General features: G+C 34.3%; 1 long non-coding RNA gene across 1 annotated transcript; it reads left to right on the top strand.

Moving 5' to 3' along the window:
* Window positions 1–6,713: 6,713 nt before the first annotated feature.
* LOC133780376 (uncharacterized) lies at window positions 6,714–8,545 on the top strand. The gene is made up of 4 exons (XR_009869270.1): window positions 6,714–6,921; window positions 7,002–7,076; window positions 7,545–7,606; window positions 8,323–8,545. It is a non-coding gene; the product is annotated as an uncharacterized LOC133780376 (long non-coding RNA).
* Window positions 8,546–8,808: the final 263 nt, after the last annotated feature.

The raw sequence follows: 8,808 nt of genomic DNA on the forward strand, positions 1-8,808 counted from the left end.
AAAATGTAAATCAAGAGTATTTTAATCATTCTATCTCTAATTGTGAGTATTAATTATAAAATTAAAATATATAGCTATTTATAGTTAATGAAGTATTAAAGTGAGTAGTGTTGAAAAAATCCCATTTTTTAACTAATATAGTTCGTTGGTTAAAAGCTAACACCTTGTGATTTTATTTTTTTGGTTAATACTAATTATTTTTAAATTAAAGAATTCTCTAAATAAGAATGGAATTTTGGCACCATTTTGTAAGATTCAATTATTGAAATCGGTTTAGTTAGCCTTTATTTGAGTTATCACATTGGAAGATTTATATTTATTCTGAGCATTTCATGTTAGAATTTCTAATACACTCAAATAATATGAACAAACAATAATCTCCAACACATAAACCAAAATCATGTTATTATAAATGCATATATGAGAAATCATAAATCATAATTCTATAGATTCTTTGCTAAATTAAAGAAGAAGATTAACACAAAAACGGAAGCACTAACCTGAGGTCATTGTTGGAGATTGCACAGAGGGTTTAGATCTTCCTATATAATATGTATATCTATGAGGGAAGAGTCTCTCTTTTCTTTTCTGTTAATGGGATGACAGGCAGAATAGAATAATACATATATATAGGGGACCACAACCCTAATTTATAATTAGTGATTTCCAATTTTGCCCATTATAAAATTAAAAATTTACTTTCCTGTTTCTACACATTAAAACCATGACACTTTAATACCCTATGATATTTATAACATAATTGGTCACTTAATTTTATATCACGCTTTATAATAGCATTATACATTATACATATGTGCCCATAAAATAGGATTTTAATCCAACAATCTTCCACTTGGGCAACATATGTTTCCTTATAAATGTACAACCTTATGAGATCAAAATTTGCTATCATATAAATGTATTCTTTAACAATCTCGTCCATCAACCATATCCATATAGGATCAAAACAGTCTTTGTCATATTATTCATGACTAAACCCATCAATGGTCACATATACAAATATAGTCAAATGACATAGATCAATCATGGATGCGTAGCATGGAAATTACATGCAATGTGAACCAAACATGCCTATTTCCAACTGGTCCTCCTTAAACTTTACTGAGGTCAGAATAACAAAAAACAGAGTGAATGAACTAAAAAACTTGATCAGAAAATAACCAAATACATAAATGTCTGAAATAAACATAAAGCAAATAAAATACAAACTCCCACTAAATCATGATATCCTCAAACAATACCACACCCATATGAGCAATGTGCTCATGAAAGACCTTGGGTGGTAATCCTTTTGTGAGCGGATCCGCTATCATGGAGTGTGTCCCAATGTGCTCTATGGATATTTGTCCACTTTGCACTCTTTCTTTCACAATTAGGAACTTTATGTCAATATGCTTTGACTTGGATGTGCTCCTGTTGTTGTTGGAATACAATACTGCTGAATTATTGTCACAAAATAACTTGAGTGGTCTTTCTACATTCTCCAAAATGCGCAGCCCAGTGACAAAGTTTCGCAGCCATATTCCATGATTCGATGCCTCATAGCATGCTACAAATTCTGCTGCCATAGTGGAAGAAGCTACAAGTGTCTGTTTGACACTTTTCCAAGAAATAGCTCCTCCAGCTAACATGTAAATATAGCCTGATGTAGACTTTCTGCTATCTTGGCACCCAGCGAAATCAGAATCAGAATACCCTACGAACTCCAAACGATCTGATTTCTTATATGTGAGCATGTAACCTTTTGTTCTTTAAAGATACCTCATAAACCTCTTGGCTGCTATCCAATGGTCCATACCAGGGTTGCTTAAATATCTGCCTAACATTCCAACAATGTACGCAATATCCGGACGCATACAAACTTGAGCATACATCAGACTCCCAACAGCTGATGCATAGGGAATCTTTTGCATTTCCTGAATTTCAAGGTTACTTTTAGGGCACTGACTAAGACTGGATTTGTCTCCTTTAGCAACAGGGGTATCACCTGGTCTACAATCTTGCATGCCAAATCTTTTGAGTACTTTATCGATATAGCTCTTTTGTGATAATCCAAGAATACCTCGAGAACGATCTCGATGTATCTGAATTCCTAATACAAAAGAGGCGTCCCCAAGATCTTTCATCTCAAAATGCTTAGATAGAAATCTCTTGGTTTCGTGCAATAAGCCTATATCATTAGTGGCAAGCAATATGTCATCGGCATATAGAACCAGGAATATATACTTACTCCCACTGAACTTGTGATATACACAATCATCAACAACATTCATCTCAAAACCGAATGAGATAATTACTTGGTGAAATTTGTGATACAATTGGCGAGAAGTTTGCTTGAGTCCATAGATGGATTTTGTCAATTTGCAAACCATATTCTTTGGGTCTCCCGACACAGAGTTTTCTGGTTGAACCATATAAATTGTCTCGTCAATGTCTCCATTGAGAAACGCAGTTTTAACATCCATCTGATGTAGCTCAAGATCAAGGTGAGCAACAAGTGCCATTATTATTCTAAAAGAGTATTTCGATGAAACTGGAGAGAAAGTCTCTGTATAATCAATGCCTTCTTTCTGAGAATAGCCTTTAGCTACAAGACGCGCTTTATACCTCTCCACATTACCATTTGCATCCCTCTTGGTTTTAAATATCCATTTACAACCAATTGGTTTTGCTCCGTCTAGTAATGGGACAAGTTCCCAAACTTTATTGTCTTGCATAGACTTATACTCTTCTTTCATGGCATCAATCCACTTTTGAGAGTTAGAACTTTTAATGGCCTGATGAAAATTGATTAGATCATCTTCCATCATTCCATTGTCATCCTCATGATCTTGAAGAAATACAACATAATCATTTGAAATGGCATTTCTTCTTTCTCTTGTGGACCTTCTTAATAGCTCTGGTTCTTGAGGTTGTTGAGTTTGTTCTTCTGGAACAATTACCTCATCTTGATTTGGGGGTTGTTCAACATTGTCTTGTTGAGGTTCTGGATTCATTTCTTGAACAATGACAGGTGTAGAAGCCTGAACATTGTCAAAAATGATAGTAGGAACTGAGTTTGAACTCAATTCCTCCTCAAAAGCAATGTCTCTAACCTTATTTCTCCCGCAAAACTCAACATCCTCAAAAAATGTTGCAGTTCCCGTCTCAAAAATATTTTTAATTGTGGGATCATAAAACTTATAGCCCCTAGATCGCTCAGAATAACCAATAAAGTAGCTGCTCACTGTTTTGGAGTCCAATTTTTGTTCATGTGGCTTATAAGGCCTTGCCTCAGCTGGACATCCCCAAATGTGAAAGTGTTTTAGACTAGGCTTTCGACCTGTCCAAAGCTCATAAGGTGTTTTTGCAACTGCTTTAGTTGGTACTCTATTCAGAATGTAAGCTGCTGTCTTTAATGCTTCTCCCCAGAGGGACTCAGGTAAGGTAGAATGAGCAATCATACTTCTTACCATATCCTTAAGAGTCCTATTGCGTCTTTCAGCAACACCATTCATGCTAGGTGATCCTGGCATGGTGTACTGTGGGACAATACCGCATTCCTCTAGGAATTTAGCAAACGGTCCTGGACGTTGTTCGCCTGAGCCATCATATCTACCGTAGTACTCACCACCACGATCAGATCTTACATTTTTAATCCTTTTGTTGAGTTGATTCTCAACTTCAGCTTTATAAGCTTTGAACACATCCAGAGACTGGGACTTTTCATGAATGAGATATAGGTACCCATAACGTGAGTAAGCGTCTATGAATGATATGAAATATTGTTGACCATTTCATGATGCTGTAGGGAATGGCCCACAAATATCTGTATGAATCAATTCTAAGACATCTGAAGATCTGTTGGCACCTAATCTCTTAGTTTTGGTCTGTTTTCCCTTGATACAATCGACACAAACATCAAAGTCTGTGAAGTCAAGAGATTCTAAAATGCCATCAGACACAAGGCGCTCAACTCTACTTTTTGAGATATGACCTAAGCGCTTATGCCATAATGACGCTGAATTGTCCTTATTTAATTTGCATTTAGTACCACATGATTCCACATGCAAGGTTCCATTATAGGATGCAATTTTTTCTAGCAAATAAAGGTTGTCATAAGCATTCAAGTAACCAGTTCCAATAACATTTGAATTTAAAGACAAATTAAACTGATTGTTTCCAAAAGAACAAGAATATCCAAATTTGTCCAACAAAGAAACAGAAATTAAATTTCGTCTAAAAGACCGTACAACAAAAGTGTCTTTCAAATCCAAATAAAAACCAGTTCCTAACAACAACCTAAAATGCCCAATTGCTTCCACTTTCACCGATTTTCCATCGCCCACGAAGATGTGTCTTTCACCATCACTTGGCTTTCGGAAGCTCAGGCAACCCTGCATAGAAACACTTATGTGAGTAGTAGCACCAGAATCTATCCACCAAGTGTTCCTAGGTACTGAAGCTAAATTAACCTCAGAACAAACCAATGTAAGAATCATACCTTTCTTTGCACGCCATGCGTGATACTTGGCACAATCTTTCTTCACATGTCCAGGCTTGTTGCAAAAGTAACAACCTTCTGAATCCTTCTGCTGTTTCTTTTGAGCTGGACCCTTAGCAGCTTCATTCTCAGATTTCCTTTTCTTGCCCTTATCCTTAGAGGCAGTGGCCAAGTGAGCACTTTCAGTTTTGTCCTTTTTTAACCTTTCTTCCTCTTGCACACAGTGAGAAATGAGTTCATTGAGATTCCATTTCTCCTTTTGACAGTTATAACTAATTTTAAATTGGTTAAACTGTGCAGGATGCGTTAACAAAACCATAAGCACAAGCACATCATCAGAAAGCTCGATCTTAAGTGTCTTAAGTCTTGAGACAATATGGTGCATTTCCATAATGTACTCCCTTACATTTCCTTAACCCTTATACTTCATGGTCATCAAAGAACCTAGAAGTGTTGTCATTTCAACCTTATCGTTTTTAGCAAAACGTTCCTCAATTTGTTCAAGGAAATTCTTGGCCTTATTAATCCCTTCGGATTCTGTGCCCCAAAAGGCTTCTGGAATGTTGTGTTTCATAATCATTAAACTCATGCAATTTGAATGATCCCACCTCTCAAAATCCGTTTTCTCATCACGGGTGCTTTCCTTAGTGAGAGGTGCAGGTTGTTCATCCCTTAATGCATGGTCTAAATGTTGGAAAAAGTTTATACAGGATCTTTATTTATTTTCATATATATCTAATATTAAACAAATTAATACGAGATAGCCTAAAACATGTTTCTAAAATTGAATTCAAAGAGAAACAAATAATATAATACTTACAGTATACGCAGCGGAATTAAGAGTCCTTCCTTCAGTTTCTCTAACTCTTGTATCCTTTCTGTCGCAGAGTATTATCAAGAAACTGAACCGATCTTCTATTTTCTTCACGATCTTCCAATGTATCCTTAGAACCACCTAGACTAGTGTGGGCAATTCTCAACACATGAGATAGATATAGAGAGAAGAAGAGAAAATAAGAAAGTGGCTTAGAAAAGGACTTGTGTTTAGAGAGAATATAAAACTATCAGAAAATCTGACTTATCAAAAACCCTTTTTTGACTTCTCTATAAGCACTCCTTTTATAGACTCAATTAGGCCATTTAATTTAATTAAAAAAACAATAAAATAACAGCCATTTTGAAGCCCTAGATCGAAATTACCATGGGCTATAGGCCCGTGAAATTTCTCATTTGATTATAAGCCCATTGGACTTAAAATCAAGGCCTGTATTATTTTCTATTGATTAATTAATTAAATAATTATTTAAATCCTTTATCAAATTAATTATTTATAATTTGAACCTTGATTTAAATTTATTTATTAATTTAGATACCAATTTATCTTAATTAATAAATCTGCCATAATTTCTCTTTTCTTCTCAAAATTACACAACTCTGTGAAACTATCCAAAATTGACCTGGTCAACTTTGATAATTCTAATTGATGATTAAATCAATTAATTGAGACTATCTAGATGATTTTATCCAAGGTACAATGGGGACCATGGTGTAGCACCCACATTATTTTGATATATATAGCCAATAATCACATGATTGCATTGCATTACATATCATACAATATGTATAATTTGAGCATATGCATATTCTTATAAGTGTTATCATGTATAAGTATAAAAGTTGTGTATGTGATGTCTATATGTATGCTCAATATTATTAACCTTGTGGCATTTGAGTTGTCTTTTATGGGTGTTTGATGTGCTCAAAATATAAGAAAGTATGAAAAATATGGACAAGGCATGGAATTAAGTGATGAAAGTGAGATATAGAAGGCAAAATAGGTTAAGTAGTGAAAAATAGTACAATGTTGATTACTAGTATTTTGGTGTAAAATTGAGTATTTATGGATTTACCAAATGTAATCGAGGTATGATTAAGGTCTCATTGATGATGTAAAAATGGTTTTAGAACCATTAGATCAATTCTTGATGGGAGGTATACATAATCAGTGGTATTGATGCAAAGTCAAAACGAGCTTAGCATAAGTGCGCTACGCTCGATCGGGTAAGCATAACTATTGGGTATGAAGTCATATGGACCTAAGGTTTGGTGTGAGTGTTTTACACATAAGGATAATAGTCCTAGCAGATGATTAAGTCGAAATTATTGAAGTGATAAGGTTTTCATAAGTCAAAAGGTGAAATGATGAGATGAAAGGTGTCAACTTTTGACAATAAGGCTAAATCATTGAAAATAAGGAATTTTCATCAACCTTATCACTTTGCACGACCATTATTCTGAAAAACAGAGAGAAAAGAAAACCAAAAACCATTTCTTGGCTGGTTTGAAGAAATTCTAAGGAGATCCAAGTGAAATCAAAGCCAAAGAAGTAGATTAAGCTTAGTTCTAGCCTTTTTATGGTAAGTTCTTGTACTTGGAAGTTAAACTATGTTTTTGAATTTTTCTGAAAGCTTATATATGGTGTTTTATCCTTTTTAAGATATTTCTTGGGGTTTCCAAGTGGTTTGAGGTTTAGAAAAGCTTGAAGAGATTGTTTTCGCCGAAAAGTTGCTCGGTAAGTGAAATTTTGTGTTTTATGAGGTTTTTGGGGTTCTTGGAGTACAAGATGATTTTTGGTTATTTTATTGAGTTTATAAGAGAGTATATATGTTTATAAATGTTTTAATAGATGTGGAGACTCATTTAATTTGGATGATGATCTAGGAGATAAGAATTTTATCAAAATCGATATATGATAACTTTATGATGAATCATGTTGGTATTTGGGATATATGGTTATGGCAGGTTAATTGATGTTGATTATTGGTGGATTTTGATATTTGAGGATAGCTAAAATTAAGGGGAAACTCTGTCAAAATTTCCCCAAATGTCTAAGATAAATCTAATGCTCGATCTAGGTGGTTTAAGGCGTTTTAGGCATGTTTTGGGTATGAAAGTTGATATGATGTTTTATGGGTATTTTTAAATGATATTTCAATGTCTTACTGCCTTCATTGTGATGAGAAATCCATGCCATTGTCAGGATAAGCATATCAACACCTAAGACATCACTTGTTACACGGTGAAATATATTGTGGACAAAAGGTAAGTAAAGTACTCAACTGCAACACAAGAATTATGTGTTATGTGAAAGTATGCATTATATGAATATTTTGTGAGTAAGTGGTATTAACATACAGTGACACTTCATCATAAATTTGTATGCATGGCATAATAGTGATATGGTAAATTATTATATGATATAAGACCATGCATGATATTATGATGATTAATTATATAATGCCTTTGCAAGTTTTGTGCAACATAAAAGAAAGTTGTAATAAGAAGTTTAAGTTCAGTGCCACTGTTTTGAAAAGGCAAATGAAAGTGTTAATAAGTGTAAACGGAGGCCTATAGTAGGCTTATAGTGGCTGCCCAATAATTTGGGCTAGGTTTAGTGAACCAATTATATTGTTTGCCATATTTCCGTTTTTATTCTCCTCCATATGAGTTATTGTTATATGTATTGACACCACAGTGTGTGGCCGCCTTAACTCTTGAGCCTGACGGGGCAACGATGGAATAAGGTTTTTAATGTGCCATACTGTGGTGATGGCTAGCCGGAGGAGAACCCATGGGATTTTATATTGTATGTGTAACAAGCCCTGCAGGCATTGACCAATTCAAACAGTGTGCACAATTTTAAGGGGCCCAAAATTTAAAAAGAAGTTGTGTATGTCCATTGATATTGGGTAATCATTAGCATTGCATGCATTACTTTGCTTACTGAGCTTTAAGCTCACAGTTGTCTTGTGTTGCAGGTAGAGAAAGAAATGTGTGAATGACATGAGGAGAACTGAAGCATGGTCCTGACCCTGATTTGTACATATGAACATATCGACCTTTTGTGGGTTATTTCAGTTATCAGTGAGATGTTTGTAATAAAGTGTGAAGTTATGTTTTGAAAATAAATTGGGTTATTTAATACTTATGTATAATATGTTTGAGACCCACTTTATGTTTAATGTAAATAATGTGAAATAAGTTTTCAAGTTTTAAAAAAAAAAAAAAAATGTCCAAACTTTTGCAGTAATAAATTATGATATAGTTTTAAAACGTAACACCTCAAATATGGTTTTAACTAAAATAAGTGAGGGTGTTACACATGGGCCTATGAAATCAAGCTCCAATAAGTTATCATAAATCTAACAAATAAATTTACTAACTTATTAATTCCTCGTGACTCCACTATAGACTTGGAATTGCACTCTTGAATTCATAGAACGCTCTATAACAAATATAGATAC

Source organism: Humulus lupulus, chromosome 5 (assembly GCF_963169125.1).
Source record: "Humulus lupulus chromosome 5, drHumLupu1.1, whole genome shotgun sequence".
NCBI classification, from domain to species: Eukaryota; Viridiplantae; Streptophyta; class Magnoliopsida; order Rosales; family Cannabaceae; genus Humulus; species Humulus lupulus.